Here is a 22239-nt window from a genome sequence, read left to right on the forward strand (position 1 = left end):
TGAAACCAGTCTTGGGAAGAGCACTGACACCATAGAAATTGGCTGATGCTAAAACTGGGGTGCTCTCTGCCTCTTGAGTTGTTTTACCAGCCCTTCACTGCATCCAGCTTTGATCACTGTTAGCTTCTTTTCCAGGATTGTGGCTAAATTAAATGTCTGTGTCTTAAAAATAATTTTTTTTTCGATTGTGGTTACAGTGATCAGAGTCATTAAAACCTGTCTTTCTCTCTCCCTCCACAGAGGTTTTCTTTATAGATTCTATGAATTTGAAAGATGCAGAGCTATCTGGCAGGATTCCACATCCCCAAGTCCTGCAGGTCCTGGCAGGGCCCAGCTCTGCCTGTGGTTCTCAGAACCACATCAAGGTGTCATGGTGTTGCTTCAAGAGTGTTTGTCCTCATGAATTGCCTCTTTGGGAGCTTTGGGCTATTCTTAAAGGACTTTGAAAGCTTGGTTGGAATCCTGGTTGTGCCACTTGGTAACTGTGACTGGGCAAGTTACCGAATCTCACTGAACTTCCTTATATGGAGACTGACAATACCTACTTGAGTTTAACTTCTGGGCTTAACTAGAAGCTAGGGAAGTTTAAGGAACCTCACTTGTGTGAGCCTCTCATGGGGGAGCCTTAGGCATGTTGTGATTTTTTAAAATATTTATTTGTTTGGCTGCACCTGGTCTTAGTTGCGGCATGCAGGATCTTCTACCTTCGATGTGACATGCAGGTTCTTTAGTTGCCACATGTAGAATATTTTAGTTGCAGCGCGTGAACTCTTAGTTGCCGCATGTGGGATCTAGGTCCCTGACCAGGGATCGGACCCGGGCCCTCTGCATTGGGAACACAGGGTATTAATCACTGGACCTCCAGGGAAGTGCCTGCATGTTCCATTTTAATCTCGTCATCTAAACCCAACCCCTTACCCCTACCATAAAGTACATCATCTTCAGAGATTCACACAACTTGGATCAGCTACTGCTTGTGGAAATGAATCATGCAACACATGTAAAAGGCTTAACCCAGGGTCTGACCCTTTGGAAGAGCTTCATAAACAGTCCCTGTTGTAATGCGGATGCTTCCCCTCCATCACCACACATCCCTGTCGTTTTCCTCCTGTCCTGAAATGTCAGCACTCGTCCACATTCTGTTCGTAGTTTGCTTCTGCTCCACCCACCACACTGGCTTCCTGCCAATCACTTGCCACTCGGCCAGACTTGTTCCAAGAAGTGCAACATGCAGCGCCTCACTGCCGCGATTGTAATGGTGAGAAAACAATGTTTAGCATTCACGTTCTTCATCTCCTTGTGATGTGGCAGCAAGGAGAAGCCATAAGTGAATTGCCTGAGGCTCCTTGGTGTGATGGGGAATCAACGTCATGTTAATACTTGACAAAACATCCAACAGGACAGGAAAACAAAGGGCAGTTGAGGCAAGGCTGTGATGCTCTGCCAGTTATTAAAATAAGAGGCTGATTGTCAGTCCACCATGAAGTAGAGAGCTTCCTTTAAGAGCATAAGTATCTCAGAATTATCAAAAGGCTCTAAGTCCCCATAATGATGGGTTTTTACCACAGGCAGAGGGAAGGTAAACCACATTTAGTGCATTTGGCACTACAGGTGTAACAAGAATTTCAGAGCCATACGTCTTACTCATGGTGAGTTAGGGAGTGGTTGTTGTGCCTATGAGCCCGACTTGCACTCCTTCCCTGAGCTGGAAGAAGGGACCTTGAGTCAGATGAAACTTAGGTGCAGCCATCACTGACAGACTGTTGTGTGCACGGACCCTGGAGTGGTGGTTTCTATTACGCAGTGTTGAAAGCTGTCCAGTCAGGCAGAGAGTGAGGCCATTGGGATCACATGAATCTGATTTAATCCTGTCACCGCTTTGTGTTGTTATATGATTTAGACTGTTTCTGCAACCTCTGATCCTCAGGTTTCCTCATCTGTAAAATGGGAAAAATAACACTCACCTTGCAAGATTGCTAAGTCTGTAATAAATGTTCATTTTCTTACCCCCTTCTGAAAGCATAGAATCCAAGTGCAATTTTGGTATTCTCAAAAACTGCTCATGAATTACTAGAGCTAATCAATGAATATAGTAAAGTTGCAGGATATAAAATTAACACAGAAATCCCTTGCATTCCTATATACTAACAATGAAAAAACAGAAAGAGAAATTAAGGAAACAATACCATTCACCATTGCAACAAAAAGAATAAAATACTTAGGAGTATATCTACCTAAAGAAACAAAAGACCTATACATAGAAAACTATAAAACACTGATGAAAGAAATCAAAGAGGACACAAACAGATGGAGAAACATACCGTGTTCATGGATTGGAAGAATCAATATTGTCAAAATGGCTATTCTACCCAAAGCAGTCTATAGATTCAATGCAATCCCTATCAAGCTACCAATGGTATTTTTCACAGAACTAGACCAAAGAATTTCACAATTTGTATGGAAATACGAAAAACCTCGAATAGCCAAAGTAATCTTGAGAAAGAAGAATGGAACTGGAGGAATCAACCTGCCTGACTTCAGACTATACTACAAAGCCACAGTCATCAAGACAGTATGGTACTGGCACAAAGACAGAAATATAGATCAATGGAACAGAATAGAAAGCCCAGAGATAAATCCACGAACCTATGGACACCTTATCTTTGACAGAGGAGGCAAGGCTATACAATGGAAAAAAGACAACCTCTTTAACAAGTGGTGCTGGGAAAACTGGTCAACCACTTGTAAAAGAATGAAACTAGAACACTTTCTAACACCATACACAAAAATAAACTCAAAATGGATTAAAGATCTAAATGTAAGACCAGAAACTATAAAACTCCTAGAGGAGAACATAGGCAAAACACTCTCTGACATAAATCACAGCAAGATCCTCTATGACCCACCTCCCAGAATATTGGAAATAAAAGCAAAACTAAACAAATGGGACCTAATGAAACTTAAAAGCTTTTGCACTACAAAGGAAACTATAAGTAAGGTGAAAAGACAGCCCTCAGATTGGGAGAAAATAATAGCAAATGAAGAAACAGACAAAGGATTAATCTCAAAAATATACAAGCAACTCCTGCAGCTCAATTCCAGAAAAATAAATGACCCAATCAAAAAATGGGCCAAAGAACTAAACAGACATTTCTCCAAAGAAGACATACAGATGGCTAACAAACACATGAAAAGATGCTCAACATCACTCATTATTAGAGAAATGCAAATCCAAACCACAATGAGGTACCATTACATGCCAGTCAGGATGGCTGCTATCCAAAAGTCTCCAAGCAATAAATGCTGGAGAGGGTGTGGAGAAAAGGGAACCCTCTTACACTGTTGGTGGGAATGCAAACTAGTACAGCCGCTATGGAAAACAGTGTGGAGATTTCTTAAAAAACTGGAAATAGAACTGCCATATGACCCAGCAATCCCACTTCTGGGCATACACACTGAGGAAACCAGATCTGAAAGAGACACGTGCACCCCAATGTTCATCGCAGCACTGTTTATAATAGCCAGGACATGGAAGCAACCTAGATGCCCATCAGCAGATGAATGGATAAGGAAGCTGTGGTACATATACACCATGGAATATTACTCAGCCATTAAAAAGAATTCATTTGAATCAGTTCTAATGAGATGGATGAAGCTGGAGCCCCTTATACAGAGTGAAGTAAGCCAGAAAGATAAAGAACATTACAGCATACTAACACATATATATGGAATTTAGAAAGGTGGTAACGATAACCCTATATGCAAAACAGAAAAAGAGACACAGAAATACAGAACAGACTTTTGAACTCTGTGGGAGAAGGCGAGGGTGGGATATTTCAAAAGAACAGCATGTATACTATCTATGGTGAAACAGATCACCAGCCCAGGTGGGATGCATGAGACAAGTGCTCGGGCCTGGTGCACTGGGAGGACCCGGGGGAATCGGGTGGAGAGGGAGGTGGGAGTGGGGATCGGGATGGGGAATACGTGTAAATCCATGGCTGATTCATATCAATGTATGACAAAACCCACTGAAATGTTGTGAAGTGATTGGCCTCCAACTAATAAAAAAAAAAAAAAAAAAACTGCTCATGTAGCTTCTCTGAGTCTTGTATTATGTTAGTAGTTGAAACATTTTGTCCTGTTATATTTTTGTTGCACAAGAATTAGAATACTTAGATGAGCATGGTAAAGAATCCACCTGCATGCAGGAGACCTGGGTTCGATCCCTAGGTTGGAAGATCCTTTGAAGGAGGAAATGGCAACCCACTACAGTATTCTTGCCTGGGAAGTCCCATGGACAGAGGAGCCTGGCAGGCTACAGTTAATGGGGTTGCAAAGAGTCAGACATGACTGAGCAATTAACACTTTCACTTTCTTTCAAAAAAGATTACACATAATTCCAACATGTAGCTTGTTCCAACAAGCTTCTATTAAAACCCTTCGCGGTAACCTTCCAGAATATTTTTATGCATATAAATACTTATATTATTGAAATTTAATTATATAATGCATAGTATTCTATAACCTGCTTTTTAAAGAAGACAACAGATCTTATTTATAGGAATCCTTGGGAAAAATCTCTTCCCTGACAAGCCAGGTAACAACTCTTCCTTGTCATGAGAAACAGTTGAGATTAACACACTATTACAATTGTCTATCATTATTAAATAAGTTATAGTAAAACTTCAGTGCCCTTTTCCCAGAGAAAGGCCATACGGCTGCTATAATGAAAGAAAACAAGTGACATTTACAAATCCCATTGCTGAAACTCCTTTGTTTAGAAATCATGTTGGTTTTTTTTTTTTTTTTTTTTGACAATTTTATAAAAGCTAGAAAGAAACTTATCCCTTTGTATTCAAAACAAGGCAACAAGAGATTTGTAATTGGATATTGTCCTAGATCAAGCTGCTATATCAAAATCCCATGGACTGGGAACCGTAAACAATGGACATTTATTTTCTCACGGTTCTAGAGAATGGAGGTCTGAGATCAGGGGACCAGCAGATCTGGTTCCTAGTAAGAATGTCACTCCTGTCTTGCAGATGCCCAGCTGCCTTCCAGCTGCAACCCTGCATGGTGGAGAGAGAGTGTGTTCTGGTGTATTCTTCTGCTTGTAGGGATGATAATCTTAACTGTGGGGCTTTACTCTCATGACAGTCTCATGACCGCATCTAAACCTAATTACCTCCAAAGGCCTGCCTCCTGATACCATCACACTGAGAGTGAGGGCTTCAACATGTGGATGATGGGGAGGATAGAAACATGTGGAACAGAACAAACATTGTTATAGGTCCATAACCCCTGCCCTAAAGAAGATAATGGACTTCTCTGGTGGCTCAGACGGTAAAAGAATCTGCTTGCAATGCACGAGACCCAGGTTCGATCCCTGGTTCAGGAAGATCCCCTGGAGGAGGGAATGGCAATCCAATCCAGTATTTTTGCCTGGAGAATTCGATGGACAGAGGAGCCTTGCAGGCTACAGTCTATGGAGTCAGAATTGCACGAGACTGAGCAACTAACACTTTCACTTTTCTGTAGAGAAAATAATAAAAGGGAGCAAAATACCTCTACCCTAACACTGTACTGGCGCTTAGAAAATGCTCCATGTTTGTTAGATTCCTGTTCTGCCCTCATTCCTCACAACACTGATAGAAAACATCCACAGGCTTTGGAATCAGACCAGCGTTTGAACACTGGCTTATCGTTGAATACTGGCTTTACTTATCATTATCACTGGCTTATTTGAACAATGGCTTACTATTTGGTGGGGCATCTTGAAGCCTCATTTTATATTTGAGGATGTCCCTTCCTGGGATAGGGTGACTATCCACTCTTCTTTTAGGGCTCTGGCCCATACCTCAAGGATTTATCTCTTTATAAATTTGGCATTTCCTGAGCAATAGAAATTTCTTAGACATGTAGTTATCTGCAGCTGCTGCTGCAGCTAAGTCGCTTCAGTCGTGTCCGACTGTGTGCGACCCCATAGATGGCAGCCCACCAGGTTCCACCGTCCCTGGGATTCTCCAGGCAAAAGAGTACTGGAATGGGTTCCCATTGCCTTCTCCAGTAATCTGCAGAGAAAATTTTAAATAAATATGCAAAAAACGGAGATAGCACATTTTGTTATTTCAACCTCTGTAGAGCTAGTGGAGGTGATGGAATTCCAGTTGAGCTATTTCAGATCCTAAGAGGATGCTGTGAAAGTGCTGTACTCAATGTGCCAGCAAATTTGGAAAACTCAGCAGTGGCCACAGGACTGGAAAAGGTCAGTTTTCATTCCAATCCCAAAGAAAGGCAATGCCAAAGAACGCTCAAACTTCCACACAATTGCACTCGTCTCACACACTAGTAAAGGAATGCTCAAAATTCTCCAAGCCAGGCTTCAACAATGCCTGAACTGTGAACTTCCAGATGTTCAAGGCTGGTTTTAGAAAAGGCAGAGGAACCAGAGATCAAATTGCCAACATATGCTGGACCATCGAAAAAGCAAGAGAGTTCCAGAAAAACATCTATTTCTGCTTTATTGACTATGCCAAAACGTTTGACTATATGGGTCACAAGGAACTGTGGAAAATTCTTCAAGAGATGGGAATACCAGACCACCTGAACTGCCTCTTGAGAATTCTGTATGCAGGTTAAGAAGTAACAGTTAGAACTGGACGTGGAACAACAGACTGGTTCCAAATAGGAAAAGGAGTACGTCAAGGCTGTATATTGTCACCCTGCTTATTTAACTTATATGCACAGTACATCATGAGAAATGCTGGGCTGGAAGAAGCACAAGCTGGAATCAAGATTGCAGGCAGAAATAGCAATAACCTCAGATATGCAGATGACACCACCCTTATGGCAGAAAGTGAAGAAGAACTAAAGAGCCTCTTGATGAAAGTGAAAGAGGAGAGTGAAAAAGTTGGCTTAAAACTCAACATTCAGAAAACTAAGATCATGGCATCTGGTCCCATCACTTCATGGCAAGTAGATGGGGAAACAAATGTTTTTTTAGGGGACTCCAAAATCACTGCAGATGGTGACAGCAGCCATGAAATTAAGAGACGCTTACTCCTTTGAAGGAAAGTTATGACCAACCTAGACAACAGATTAAAAAGCAGAGACATTACTTTGCCAACAAAGGTCCGTCTAGTCAAGGCTATGGTTTTTCTAGTAGTCATGTATGAATGTGAGAGTTGGACTACAAAGAAAGCTGAGCACTGAAGAATTGATGCTTTTGAACTGTGGTGTTGGAGAAGACTCTTGAGAGTCCCTTGGACTGCAAGGAGATCCAACCAGTCCATCCTAAAGGAGATTAGTCCTGGGACTAATTAGTCCTAATTAGTCCTGGAAGGACTGATGCTGAAGCTGAAACTCCAATTCTTTGGGCAGTTCTTTGATGTGAAGAGCTGACTCACTGGAAAAGACCCTGATGCTGGGAGGGATTGGGGGCAGGAGGAGAAGGGGATGACAGAGGATGAGGTGGTTGGATGACATCACCGACTCAATGGACATGAGTTTGAGTAAACTCCATGAGTCTGTGATGGACAGGGAGGCCTGGCGTGGTGCAGTCCATGGGGTTGCAAAGAGTCAGACATGACCAGGTGACTGGACTGAACTGAACTGAAAGTGTCAAGAGATCCTAGACTAGGACCCCTTTCCTACTCCTGGCCCTGAAAGTAATTTCTAAATTCCTGCATGAACAGCAAGCAGCCTCTCCTTCATTGGCATATTCAATAGTTTGAAAATCACTGATACCTTTGAAAATCATTGAAATAGAGGTAAAATCAAAGAGGGTGACCTAACAAAGTCAAACTCTGTGAGCTGAAAACTGTGGCCTCAGAGGTCTGAGTGGGTATTTGGAGAGCACTGATGTTTCAGTGGGCAGTGAGAGAAGCAGAGAGGATTAAACCAGGTGTCTGTGCTTAAGTCTTTAGTAAAATTAGAGTTGGCACAGTTCTCTTTGGCCCTGAATCCCAGCCATATCCTGAAAACAAGGTGGAAGCCACTGCCAAAAATAATCTGCTTTTTGTTTGACCATTGCACATAAAGTAACATAATACATTTTTGCAAATGTCACAGGACTTCTAATCGCATATGGGTCTCCTACTGTTTTGGGCTGAATGTGTCCCTTAAAAATGTATATGTTGAGTATGTTGAAGTCCCAGTCGTCAGTATCTCAAAATGTGACTTCATATGGAGAAAGGGTATTTACAGAGGTGACTGAGTCAAAGTGACATCATTAGGACAGACCCTAATCCAGTATGACTGATGTCTTTGTAAAACATTTGAAGATCTGGGACTTCTCTGGTGCTCCAGGGGTTAAGAATCTGCCTGCCAATGCAGGAGACACAGGTTCAAACCCTGGCCCAGGAAGATTCCACATGCCACAGAACAACTAAGCCCAGGTGCCACACCTGCTGAGCCCGTGTGTCCTCCAGCCTGTGTTCTGCAACAGGAGAAGCCCCCACAATGAGAATCCCTTTTGCATCGCAGCAAGAGAGTAGCCCCCTCTGGCTGCATCTAGAGAAAGCCCATGCTCAGCACCGAAGACCAAGCACAGTTTAAAAAAAAGAAGGGCCATCCCTGCCAACACTTTGATTTTGGACTGCAGCCTCACTCAGTTTTTGTATTTTGTTACAGCAGCCCTAACAGACTAGTATATCTGCCTAGATGGACTCTTACCCCTTCCCCACAGAGGCAATTATAGACTGTATGGGAGGGGTCTTCTGGTAGCAGGTAATAGAACTGAAGTGAAAAGTGAGAGTCTATTGTAATGGCAGATGATCATCTTAGAAAAGCAAGGGCAGAGGTTTGGGCTGAGCCTCAGCCAGGGACAAATTGGAATCAGGGACTCATTTACTATCCGGGCTGGTGACATCTCTGCCAATGGACTGACTTTGAGCCTCCAGACCTTCTGGTAGGACAAACAGATTCCCATACATAGTTAAGGGCCAGTCACTTAAGAACCTCCAAAACAATCTAGGGGAAGGGACATTGGCTCAGCTGCCATTACTGGTTTAATTTCTGGTGTCCCTGTCTCAGAGCAATCATATATCTAAAACTTTACCAAAGCACCCTCTGTAACCATGGAGATTTTGGAGGGAAAGAGTTAGGCCAATTAGTTAACTATGGTGTAGTCTCCCAGGGCTGCTGTGACAAATGACCGCAGACAGAAATTTATTCTTTCACAGTTCTAGAGGCTGGAAGTCCAAGATTAAGGTGTCAGAGGGATCATGCTCCCTCTAATAGCTCTAGAGAAGAATACTTCATTACCTCTTCCTAGTTTCTGCTGGTGGCCATCAGTGCTGGCATTCTTTGATTTGTAGCTGCAGCACTCTAATCTTTGCCCACATCTTTACATGGCATTCTCCTCTCTGTATTCAAATTTCCTTCTCCTTTTAAGGATACCAGCCATTGGATTAGGGCTCACACTAATCCAGTATCACTTAATCTTAATTTGGTTACATCTGTAACAACCATATTTCCAATACAGTCACATTCACAGGGACTGAGGCTTAGGACTCTAACAGATATTCGCAGGGAATGGGTGATAGGTGGGACACAATTCAACCCACAACCAATCACTATTCACTACACAAACTGCTAACAATTTTACTAGTTCTCTTCCTGCTTTGACTTTTTTACCCCTGAAGATTCACCAGAGACCTTCCTGAGTCAACAGCCCAACTTTTTCTACCCCAGATGTGCTGTGGAGCATGTGGGATCTTAGTTACCCCACTAAGGACAGAAACTGTTCCCCAGGCAGCAGAAGCATGGAGTCCTAACCACTGGACCACCAGGGAAGTCCCATATAGTCGAACTTTTCAACTCCTCTGTCTGTGTTGTCAGTCATCCCTAACTTCCTCCTTCTTATCTTGGAAGAAGTGTATGAATAGGGTTGTCAGATAAAATACAGAACACTTGATTAAATTTGAATTTCAGATAAACAGTGAGTAAATTTTTAGTGTAAGTATTTCCCAAATATTGCATTATGTCTTGAATTTTTATTTGCTAAATCTTGCAGTCCAAGTTATGCTCCTACTATAAAGATCTGGAAGTTCTTTAGATAAAGTATGGATTCTCCATTTGACCACCACACCAAAATATCTACACCTGACCTACTTTATTTAATTAAGTTATGTACTTGGCACCAGTGGTTTCAGTTTGCAACACCTATTCTGGAGTTTAGTGGTCAGTTAGATGGTTGAAAGTCAAGTGAAAGATGACCAGAGGCTGAACTAAGGCAAAACACAGGTGAAGAGGAGAAGGATGGATTTGAGAGCTGGTAGGATGCAGAATAAATAATTTTGATATCTGTCTGAATGACTGTAGCTTTAAAACCTGGGCTACCAAATGAAACTAGTAATTTAAATAGGCATACAGGAAGAAAGGGAATTGTAAGGTAAAGTGGTAGCTTTGTAGTTGGACATACTGGGTTTGGGATGTCCTTTAGATGGTTGGCTGTGGGGCACTCAGGAAAGAGGTAGGAACTGAAATGTAAATTGAGAGGTGTAAGCATGTGGGTAGTAATTGAGATGTGAACGTAGTTGAGATTTCCTATAGAGAAACAATAGTATTAGAAGAAAATAAAACCCTGTGGAAGACCAAATTTTAAAGTGAGCAGTGGAAGGAATCCAGGAAGGAAATAGACATGGTTAGGAAGTAAATGAATTGGAGTCAGCAGTTTGGGCTGGGTTCTGTTCTTCTGCCCTCCCCTGGGTTTACTGCATCTGCAGACAGATGCCATTCCATTAGGTGCTCTGCTTCTGCAAGTGCTCTACAAGCATCTATCACATTTGATATTATGTCACATTTGCCATTGGTGCATTGGCCAAAGAAAGTCACAGAGCCAACCCAGACTCAAGGGATGGAGAAATAGATTCCACATCTATGCAGAGGCAGAGATGGAGGGAGGAGAAGAATTTGTGGTCATCTTAACAATCTACAAGATGGTCTTACTGCCTGCATTTTATAGAAGGGAAAACTGAAGCACAGAGAATTTAAATAACTTGCTTATGCTCACAGGGCTCCAAAGTAGCAGATCCAGAATTAGAACTCAGATAGTCTATCTCCAGTCCCCTATAATGAAAAGGACATCTTTCTTGGGTGTTAGTTCTAAAAGATCTTGTAGGTCTTCATAGAACCATTCAACTTCAGCTTCTTCAGTGTTACTGGTTGGGGCATAGGCTTGGATTACCATGATATTGAATGGTTTGCCTTGGAAATGAACAGAGAACATTCTGTCATTTTTGAGATTGCATCCAAGTACTGCATTTCCGACTCTTTTGTTGACCATGATGGCTACTCCATTTCTTCTAAGGGATTCCTGCCCACAGTAGTAGGTATAATAGTCATCTGAGTTAAATTCACCCATTCCTGTCCATTTTAGTTCACTGATTCCTAGAATGTCAACATTCACTCTTGCCATCTCCTATTTGACCACTTCCAATTTGCCTTGATTCATGGACCTAACATTCCAGGTTCCTATGCAATATTGCTCTTTACAGCATCGGACCTTGCTTCTATCAGCAGTCACATCCACAACTGGGTATTGTTTTTGCTTTGGCTCCACCCCTTCATTCTTTCTGGAGTTATTTCTCCACTAATCTCCAGTAGCACATTGGTCACCTACTGACCAGGGGAGTTCCTCTTTCAGTATCCTATCATTTTGCCTTTTCATACTGTTCATGGGGTTCTCAAGGCAAGAATACTGAAGTGGTTTGCCATTGCCTTCTCCAGTGGACCACATTCTGTCAGACCTCTCCACCATGATCCGACCCTCTTGGGTGGCCCTACACAGCATGGCTTAGTTTCACTGAGTTAGACAAGACTGTGGTCCTGTGATCAGATTGGCTGGTTTTCTGTGATTATGGTTTTAGTGTGTCTGCCCTCTGATGCCCTCTTGCAACACCTACCATCTTACTTGGGTTACTCTTACCTCAGACGTGGGGTATCTCTTCACGGCTGCTCCAGCAAAGCGCAGCTGCTGCTCCTTATAGAACTAACACCCAAAAAAGATGTCCTTTTCATTGTAGGGGACTGGAATGCAAAAGTAGGACGTCAAGAAACACCTGGAGTAACAGGCAAATTTGGCCTTGGAGTACAGAATGAAGCAGGGCAAAGGCTAATAGAGTTTTGCCAAGAGAACGCACTGGTCATAGCAAACACCCTCTTCCAACAACACAAGAGAAGACTCTACACATGGACATCTCCAGATGGTCAACACCGAAATCAGCTTGATTATATCCTTTGCAGCCAAAGACGGAGAAGCCGTATACAGTCAGCAAAAACAAGACCAGGAGCTGACTGTGGCACAAATCATGAACTCCTTATTGCCAAATTCAGACTTAAATTGAAGAAAGTAGGGAAAACCACCAGACCATTCAGGTATGACCTAAATCTAATCACTTATGACTAAACAGTGGAATTGAGAAATATATTTAAGGGGCTAGATCTGATAGACAGAGTGCCTGATGAACTATGGACAGAGGTTCATGACATTGTACAGGAGACAGGGATCAAGACCATCCCCATGGAAAAGAATGCAAAAAAGCAAAATGGCTGTCTGAGGAGGCCTTACAAATAGCTGTGAAAAGCAGAGAAGTGAAAAGCAAAGGAGAAAAGGAAAGATATTCCCATCTGAATGCAGAGTTCCAAAGAATAGCAAGGAGAGATAAGAAAGCCTTCCTCAGCAATCAATGCAAAGAAATAGAGGAAAACAATAGAATGGGAAAGACTAGAGATCTCTTCAAGAAAATTAGAGATACCAAGGGAACATTTCATGCAAAGATGGGCTCAATAAAGGACAGAAATGGCATGGACCTAACAGAAGCAGAAGATATTAAGAAGAGAAGGCAAGAATACACAGAAGAACTGTACAAAAAAGATTTTCATGACCCAGATCATCACAACGGTGTGATCACTCACCTAGAGCCAGACATCCTGGAATGTGAAGTCAAGTGGGCCTTACAAAGCATCACTACAAACAAAGCTAGTGGAGATGATGGAATTCCAGTTGAGCTATTTCAAATCCTGAAAGATGATGCTGTGAAAGTGCTGCACTCAATATGCCAGCAAATTTGTAAAACTCAGCAGTGGCCACAAGACTGGAAAAGGTCAGTTTTCATTCCAACCCCAAAGAAAGGCAATCCCAAAGAATGCTCAAACTACCGCACAATTGCACTCATCTCACACACTAGTAAAGTAATGCTCAAAATTCTCCAAGCCAGGCTTCAGCAATACGTGAACCATGAACTGCCAGATGTCCAAGCTGGTTTTAGAAAAGGCAGAGGAACCAGAGATCAAATTGCAAACATACGCTGGATCATAGAAAAAGCAAGAGAGTTCCAGAAAAATATCTATTTCTGCTTTATTGACTATGCCAAAGCCGTTGACTGTGTGGATCACAATAAACTGTGGAAAATTCTGAAAGAGATGGGAATACCAGACCACCTAATCTGCCTCTTAAGAAATCTTTATGCAGGTCAAGATACAACAGTTAGTACCGGACATGGAACAACAGACTGATTCCAAATAGGGAAAGGAGTATGTCAAGGCTGTATATTGTCACCCTGCTTATTTAACTTTATGCAGAGTACATCATGAGAAATGCTGGGCTGGAAGAAGCACACGCTGGGATCAAGATTGCTGGGAGAAATGTCAATAACCTCAGACATGCAGATGACACCACCCTTATGGCAAGAGAGTGAAGAGGAACTAAAAGTATCTTGATCAAAGTGAAAGAGGAGAGTGAAAATGTTGGCTTAAAGCTCAACATTCAGAAAACTAAGATGATGGCATCTGGTCCCATCACTTCATGGCAAATAGATGGTGAAACAATGGAAACAGTGTCAGACTTTATTTTTTGGGGCTCCAAAATCACTGCAGATGGTGATTGCAGCCATAAAATTAAAAGACGCTTACTCCTTGGAAGGAAAGTTATGACCAACCTGGGTAGCATATTAAAAAGCAGAGACATTAGTTTTTCAACAAAGGTCCATCTAATCAAGGCTATGGTTTTTCCAGTGGTCATGTATGGATGTGAGAGTTGGACTGTGAAGAAAGCTGAGTGCCGAAAAATTGATACTTTTGAACTGTGATGTTGGAGAAGACTCTTGAGAGTCCCTTAGATTGCAAGGAGATCCAACCAGTCCATCCTAAAGGAGATCAGTCCTGTGTGTTCATTGGAAGGACTGATGCTGAAGCTGAAACTCCAGTACTTTGGCCACCTCATGTGAAGAGTTGATTCACTGGAAAAGACCCTGATGCTGGGAGGGGTTGGGGGGCAGGAGGAGAAGAAGATGACAGGATGAGATGGCTGAATGGCATCACCAACTCAATGGACATGGTTTGAGTAAACTCTGGGAGTTGGTGATGGACAGGGAGGCCTGCCGTGTTGCGATTCATGGGGTTGCAAGGAGTCGGACATGACTGAGTGACTGAACTGAACTGAGTCTATCTCCAGTCTATACTTTACTATGTGACTCTACCTGACATAATAAAGACCTTGCAATAATAGGCACTCAACAAAAGTTGGCTCTTCTTTTTATAACAAAAGGCAGCATAAAGAAGGACCTCAGAAACCCTTATTAATAGAAATGTTTGTGGAAAAATACTATGCATACCTGTCAATGGTGGTTGTCATTGATTGATACTGATGTTTTTAAAGAAACAGCATTAACTGTTCTACACTTTATTTGTCCAAAAGCATAGAGCAACAAATGTTGCTCTCAGAACTGCAAGAGTTGGAGTAAAATATAGAAATTAAAACAAATGCTAAATTGAGGGAAACAAAACCAGTAGCATTTTGAAGGTAAGTTGGTCATTTATTTATCCAGTAATCATTTGTGAGCTATTCCACATATATTAACTTGAAACTTGCAAACTGACTCAATTGTAAATCAATTAGTTCAGTTCAGTTCAGTCACTCAGACCAGTCTAACTCTTTGTGACCCCCACAGACTATAGAACACCAGGCCTCCCTGTCCATCACCAACTCCCAGAGTTTACTCAAACTCATGTCCATTGAGTCAGTGATGCCATCCAACCATCTCATCCTCTGTTGTCCCCTTCTCCTCCCACCTTCAATCTTTCCCAGCATCAGGGTCTTTTCAAATGAGTCAGCTCTTTGCATCAGGTGGCCAAAGTATTGGAATTTCAACTTCAGCATCAGTCCTTCCAGTGAAAATTCAGGACTGATTTCCTTTAGGATGGACTGGTTGGATCTCCTTGCAATCCAAGGGACTCTCAAGAGTCTTCTCCAACACCACAGTTCAAAAGCATCAATTCTTTGACACTCAGCTTTCTTTATGGTCCAACTCTCACATCCATAGATGACTACTGGAAAAACCATAGCTTTGACTAGACGGACCTTTGTTGGCAAAGTAATGTCTCTGCTTTTTAATATGCTGTCTAGGTTGGTCATAACTTTTCTTCCAGAGAGTAAGTGTCTTTTAATTTCACGGCTGTAGTCGTCATCTGCAGTGATTTTGGAGCCCCCAAAAATAAGTCTGCCACTGTTTCCACTGTCTCCCCATCTATTTGCCATGAAGTGATGAGACCAGATGCCATCATCTTAGTTTTCTGAATGTTGAGCTTTAAGCCAACTTTTTCACTCTCTTCTTTCACTTTCATCAAGAGGCTCTTTAGTTCTTCTTCACTTTCTGCCATAAGCGTGGTGTCATCTGCATATCTGAGGTTATTGATATTTCTCCCAGCAATCTTGATTCCAGCTTGTGCTTCCTCCAGCCCAGCATTTCTCATGATGTACTGTGCATATAAGTTAAATAAGCAGGGTGACAATATACAGCCTTGACGTACTACTTTTCCTATTTGGAACGAGTCTGTTCTTCCATGTCCAGTTCTAACTGTTACATCTTGACCTGCATACTGCTTTCTCAAGAAGCAGGTCAGGTGGTCTGGTATTCCCATCTCTTGAAGAATTTTCCAGTTTGTGGTGATCCACACAGTCAAAGGCTTTGGCATAGTCAATAAAGCAGAAATAGATGTTTTTCTGGAACTCTCTTGCTTTTTCGATGATACAACAGATGTTGGCACTTTCATCTCTGGTTCCTCTGCTTTTTCCAAATCCAGCTTGAACATCTGGAATTTCACGGTTCGTATACTGTTGAAGGCTGGCTTGGAGAATTTTGAGCATCACTCTGCTAGTGTGTGAGATGAGTGCAATTGTGTGGTAGTTTGAGCATTCTTTGACATTTTACATTTTTCACATTTATAAATTTTGCATTTTAGTGTGAAATTAGAACGTTAAGTAAAGACCATGTCCTAAGACTTGCAGAATACAGCTTACAGTTCAGCTGTGCATTTCTCTTCTAAGTCACAGGAAAACTGAGAGGGAAGTCAGTGCTCTAAGTGCATTTACAGAAGACAAGCAGGATTCAGGGATTCAGAGGAGGGCACTTATGCCCTTGAAGGGGCTTCAAGGACATGGGTAGTATTAGCCACAGTGGGGACTTTGTGTGCATATGAATTATGACTCAAGGAGGAGGCAATTGTCTAAAATGTAGGTTCCCAGGCCCCATCCTTACATATCTTGATTTATCAGGTCTGGAATGGACTCCAGCAAGCCAGATTTTCTCATCCTCACTCCCACGTGATCCTGATATAGATAAGCCACAGAGCAGGGTTTTTTGTTTTTGATTTTTTTAAGAGCCACAGTATTTTTTTTTTTTTTTTAGTTAAATTATTTATTTATTTATGGCTCTACTGCTTTTTGTTTTTGTTTTTGGCTTCACTTTTTTCAGTGCTCAGGCAGGCTTCAGTAGCTGTGGTACATGGGCTAAATTTCCCCATGACATATGCAATCTTCCCAGACCAGGGATCAAACCTGTGTTCCTTGCATTGGCAGGCAGATTCTTTACAACTGGATGAGCAGGCGAGTCTGTCACAGAGGACATTTTAAGAATAAGCGACAGTAGACACAGCCTTGGGGGAGTTGAACAACAGAAAGAAGGGTAGAAAAGGATAAGGCCATTGTAGGTGGGTACTTGATTACAAAGTTCTTTTAGTTGGGTCATATTTGCTACATTATCAAAGATAATTTCATGTTTTGAATGGGGGTCTTTGTTTATTAGCTCCTAATGTTCTTCAATTGGAGAAGGCAACCTACTCCGGTACTCTTGCCTGGAAAATCCCATGGATGGAGGAGCCTGGTAGGCTGCAGTCCATGGGGTCGCGAAGAGTTGGACACGACTGAGTTGGACACAAGCTTAGTTGCCCCGTGGCATGTGGGATCTTCCTGGACCAGGGATCAAACCTGTGTTCCTTGCGTTGGCAGATGGAGTCTTAGCTACTGATCCATCAGAGAAGTCCAAAGACATACTGTTACCTGAAGAAAGCAACATAGAGGGATGTCTCTAGGCTGCTGTGAATTTAGGTATAAGGAGGGGAGATATATATTGGTATTCACTTGTATATACAGAAAAATAATTTCTAGAATATTCCTCAAAGAACTAGTGAGAGTGGTCATTTATTGGAGGAAGGTGGGAACTGGCTGGATGGGGGGCAGAGGTGGGAGAGAGAATTTTGACTGTAACTGCTTTTAGATTTTTTTGTTTGGGTGAACACATAATGATATATAATCTCTTTGAAATGTTAAATGAGCAGAAGGAAAGAAGAGAGTGCCATGTGTAGATTCCAGTAGGATCTACTACAAGGTTCTGGGAAGGTCATTTGGCTCAAGGCATGACATTCAAAAACAATCTCAAAATTCTACCTCCAAATGAGATTTTATGCACATTCACAAAGACTGCATTTACCAGCAACTAACAACTTTACACTGTGTCTCATTATTGAGTCACATCATCTGTTGTGCATCTTGAACTAATATTTTTATAAACTCTACCCTTAAAAAAAATTAGTTATTTGGCTCTGCTGGGTCTTAGTTGTGGCACTCAGGATCTTGATCTTTGTTGTGGCATGCAGGTTCTTTCATTGTGGCATGTGGGAACTAGTTCCCTGACCAGGGATAGAACCCAGTCCCCTGCATTGGCAACATGGAGTCTTAGCCACTGGACCACTAGGTAAGTCCCAAACTCTATCTCTTAAATAACATGATTTGTACTCCATATTATATTCTGTTTAGAAATTAACTTGTAAATATTTAAGATCAAGTCGGGCTTCCCAGGTGGCCTAGTGATAAAGAATCCGCCTGCCAATACAGGAGACGCAAAAGACGCGGGTTTGATTCCTGCATCAGGAAGATCCCCTGGAGTAGGAAATGGCAATCTGCTACAGCATTCTTTCCTGGAGAATTCTATGGGCAGAGAAGCCTGGAGGGTTACAGTCCATGGGACCATAAAGGGTCAGATATGACTGAGCAACTGAAGACACACACATAGACATCAAGTAACCATGTTTGCCTTTCTTTACTTTTTTATACTGTTGGGAGCTTCAAGATGTAGTAGTAACCTGGACTTCTTTCTATATGACTCTGCATCAGTCCACATCTGTTTGGAGTTAATGATTGCAGTCAGGAAGGCAGTCTAGGGTCTTCTGTACATTGCATTTATAATTATTCTTCGTAGTAGGTTCTCAAGCCAAAGTCTGGTTCATGACTTTCTATGTGTGGTTAGTATGTAAAGGTGTGTGTTTGCAAACTGTTACTTAGTTTGGACTGTGAGGTTTTTTTCTCCCTAATTCAATTGAAAGAGGCTGTATACTGGGTTGGTCAAAAACTTTGTCTGGGTTTTTCCATTACATGAGTGAACTTTTTGGCCAACTCAATATTTGTAAGTTCTGTGGCCCTCACTGTATTAAAGAGAGTTCATGATTTCAGATTGGGCCACCTTCACAGAATGTGGGTGTGTGTTTACCAGAACATGTATGGCCATACATATGTTCAGGTGTCTCTTTGAAAGAAGGGTACGGTATAAGCAAAAATTTTGGTTCTGCTATTCTTGTGAGACTGTGTAGTCTAGTGATTATGAGTGCTCATTCCAGAGCCCGACTGCCTAGGCTTGAATTCAGCTTCACCAACTGTTAGCTGGGCAGTCTTCAGCAAGTTAGTTAATTGTTTTGAGTCTGTATTTTCTCATCTGTAGAGTGAGTATAATAATTCTTCCTATTAATAATTATATCTACCTCATAAGGTTGGTTCAAGGATATATATATATATGTGTGTATATATATATACACACACATTTATATATATATGCATTTTATGTATGTATATATATGTAGAAATAAAACAACTTCAAGCACTTAGAACAGTGTCTAGCATATAATAGAAAATAAATGTTAGTTATTATCATTCTCTTAGTGTTCTAACAGGTCTGTCAAGCAGAACCGGCAGTTTTCCAAGTGACACTTTTTGTTCATTCATTATTCAGACAACACATGATATCTTGATGCCTGGATATGTCAAGTATTATGATGGGCTCTGAGTAGTGTCCATTTTTCCATTTCCTTTAAAAAGAAAAGCTGACTCTCCCTGTTTTCTCAAGAACCTTTGTGACTTGGCGTTCCTGGAACTAGAGCGGGAACACTGGGAGTGTGACGCTCCGTGGCTCACCTGCAGAGACCTCTGTCCCTGAGCAGGAATCACTCATGTGGGGAGTGGCCTGGGATTGCCCAATGCCAGCACTTCCTAAATCTACATCTACATCAGCCCTGCAGTGGTCAGAACTGCCGGTTCTGGCAGTGTGCGGTGACATCAGGCTGGGGCTTGGTGTGTGGAGACACACAGTTCCTGGCATTTGTCCTGATGGTCTCCCATGAGGTGGCATCTGTCCTACTTTCCAAACCCTTTCCTTCAGGTAATCCAAAGCCAGGCTAAGGAGGTTACAGATTATTTACTCTGAAAATTCTGACTCTCGTCCAGCTTTGTACATGTTAAATGGCTTGCGTTATTAGAAGAGCCAAGGGACTCTAGAGGTGCATTTCTTTTCATTTTATTTAAAGAGGAATTCATGAGGCCCTTTCACTTCACATTAAGGATGAGAAGGTGGAAAGGGGAAGAAGGTGGAAGGCTGGGTAAGAGAACTAACATTTATTTAGCACTTGCTCTGTACCAGGAAGTCTATATATGTTGGCTTTTGGGGAACCTGGACATGACTAAGGTCTACGAGGTCAGGAGCCACGGATGCCTTTACTTATCTGTTAGCATAGTGCCTTATCTCACGTTACAAAATGAAATGAATATATGCATATGTTATGAGCACATGTCTGTCTGTCTACCTGTTTAATCTTTGCCTAAGCTCACATCATTTAAAAATTACATTGACCTTTGTCAACCGAAAAAAAAAAAATGCCCGTGACAGCTGTGAGTTCAGTTCTATTTAGGGCTTACTATGGACTCTAGCCCAAGAGATAGCCTTCCGGGTAGCTCTGAGAACTGCCGCACAGAAGCGCAGAGAGGGGGAGGTCAGAATATAGACGTGATTTGGCCAACGGGCAGGGGAAGGCCTGTGCAAACAAGCATCAATCTTATTGGAAGGTTGCTGCCGGTTGCAAGGAGCAGATGATTGTAGTGCCTTTCTAGGAATGAGAAGATTCAAGAAGTTGGATTCATAGAATTTTCTCCTGAAAATATCTGAGTATCTGAAGACCTATCCTGTCCATTTTTCCCAAAGCACAGAGTGCCTCATTCCTGATCCTTGCCCTGAACTCTTTTCAGGGTGCCTTAAAAGTCAGTAACTGCAGGGTGAGTGACTGCAATTCTTTTTAAACCCGATAGCAAGCGACATTCTTCAGTTTGCACTTTGGTCTGAGTTGAAGACCATCTCATCATTTCTATATCCAATATTTGTTTTTATATTTCTTATCATAAAACTGCAGAGCTAATTAACGTATTGTTATAGTCTTTTGAATCTGAAGTAAATTGAATACATCTATGGGTTTGATGAAACTGTTACTTTTTAATTAAAATGGTTACATTCATCTTATTTTCACTTGGTTTCCCAGATGGCACTAGTGGTAAAGAACTTGCCTGCCAGTGCAGGAGATGTAAGAGACATGGCTTCGATCCCTGGGTCGAGAAGATTCCATTGAGGAGGGCATGGCAACCCACCCCAGTATTTTTGTCTGGAGAATCCCATGGGTAGAGGAGCCTGGCGGGCTACAGTCCACGGAGTTGCAGAGTCGGACACAACTGAATCGACAGCACAGACCTAAAACAGAATTCCCCTGTCTTCTTACAGTGACATTTTGGCCTAAAGAGCAGTTCAAAGTTGAATGGGGAGGGAGAGAGAAAGTGGAATCAGAGGAGGGAGCCAGTTGACTTAGCATTCACCCCTCCCTAGATTTCTTAGATCTTTCAGTAAGGATTTAGAATTAAGATGAACTAATTGGAAATATCCTTCTGGGAATGGTTTATGTCTTGTAACACTTTAAATCTATTAGGTCAGTGGTTCTCCCTTTAGTCATTCTACAGGTTTGCTATAAATTCACAGTGCTGTACTTTTGTAGATTTTATATTTAATTCAGCACACCTTTTTTGGTGTGTGTAGCGGAGTTTTATCAAAGTGAAAAAGGGACAGAGAAAACTTCTGGCATAGACATCAGAAGGGGGATGGAGAGTGCCCTGCTTACTAGTCTTAGCAATGGAATTATATACTTTTTAAATTGGTTATTAGAATAAATCAAAAGAATGTCTCAAGGTTGTGAAGATCTTACTAGACCCTCCCCCACAATTTACATTTTAAGATGACAGGATAAGAACTAACAATAGAAAGATTTTACCAGACCCACTCCCATAATATACATTTTAAGATAACAGGATTAGTCAGAAGGTTTTTAGGAAGGAGAAACTGCCCTCAAGCAGGATACATTGTTGTTATATAATCCTTAGTACAGAGTTGAACTGAGTTGTTTGTTATGTAATCATCAGTTCCAGGCTTAGAGAAAAAAAGTTTTATGTGACTAAGACTAAGGAATATAGAGAAGAAAAAAGAAACCTTTTGTCATTTCCTCCTCCTTGAGAACTCCAAACCCCTTTCTCCTCCATGGAGACACCGGACTTCTTATCAACCTGCCTAGGAATTGACTCTCATTCTCCCCTTTTCTTTCAGGAGAATGTGGCTGCCAAGGGAAAAGGGGGCGTCTCTCTCATTCTGTAACTACTTCCTGCTGTGATGGGGCACTGTCCCTAAATTGTTGAGGCAACATATTTTCCTAACCCTAATATTGAGGGTCTCTGATTCAGGGGCCCCACGTAATAGTTGGAAGAGGCTGTGGTACTCATAGGAATGAGGCTGTAGGTACTTGTACAAATGGAGCCTGGACAAC

Source organism: Dama dama, chromosome 22 (genome assembly GCF_033118175.1).
Source record: "Dama dama isolate Ldn47 chromosome 22, ASM3311817v1, whole genome shotgun sequence".
Classification (NCBI taxonomy): Eukaryota; Metazoa; Chordata; class Mammalia; order Artiodactyla; family Cervidae; genus Dama; species Dama dama.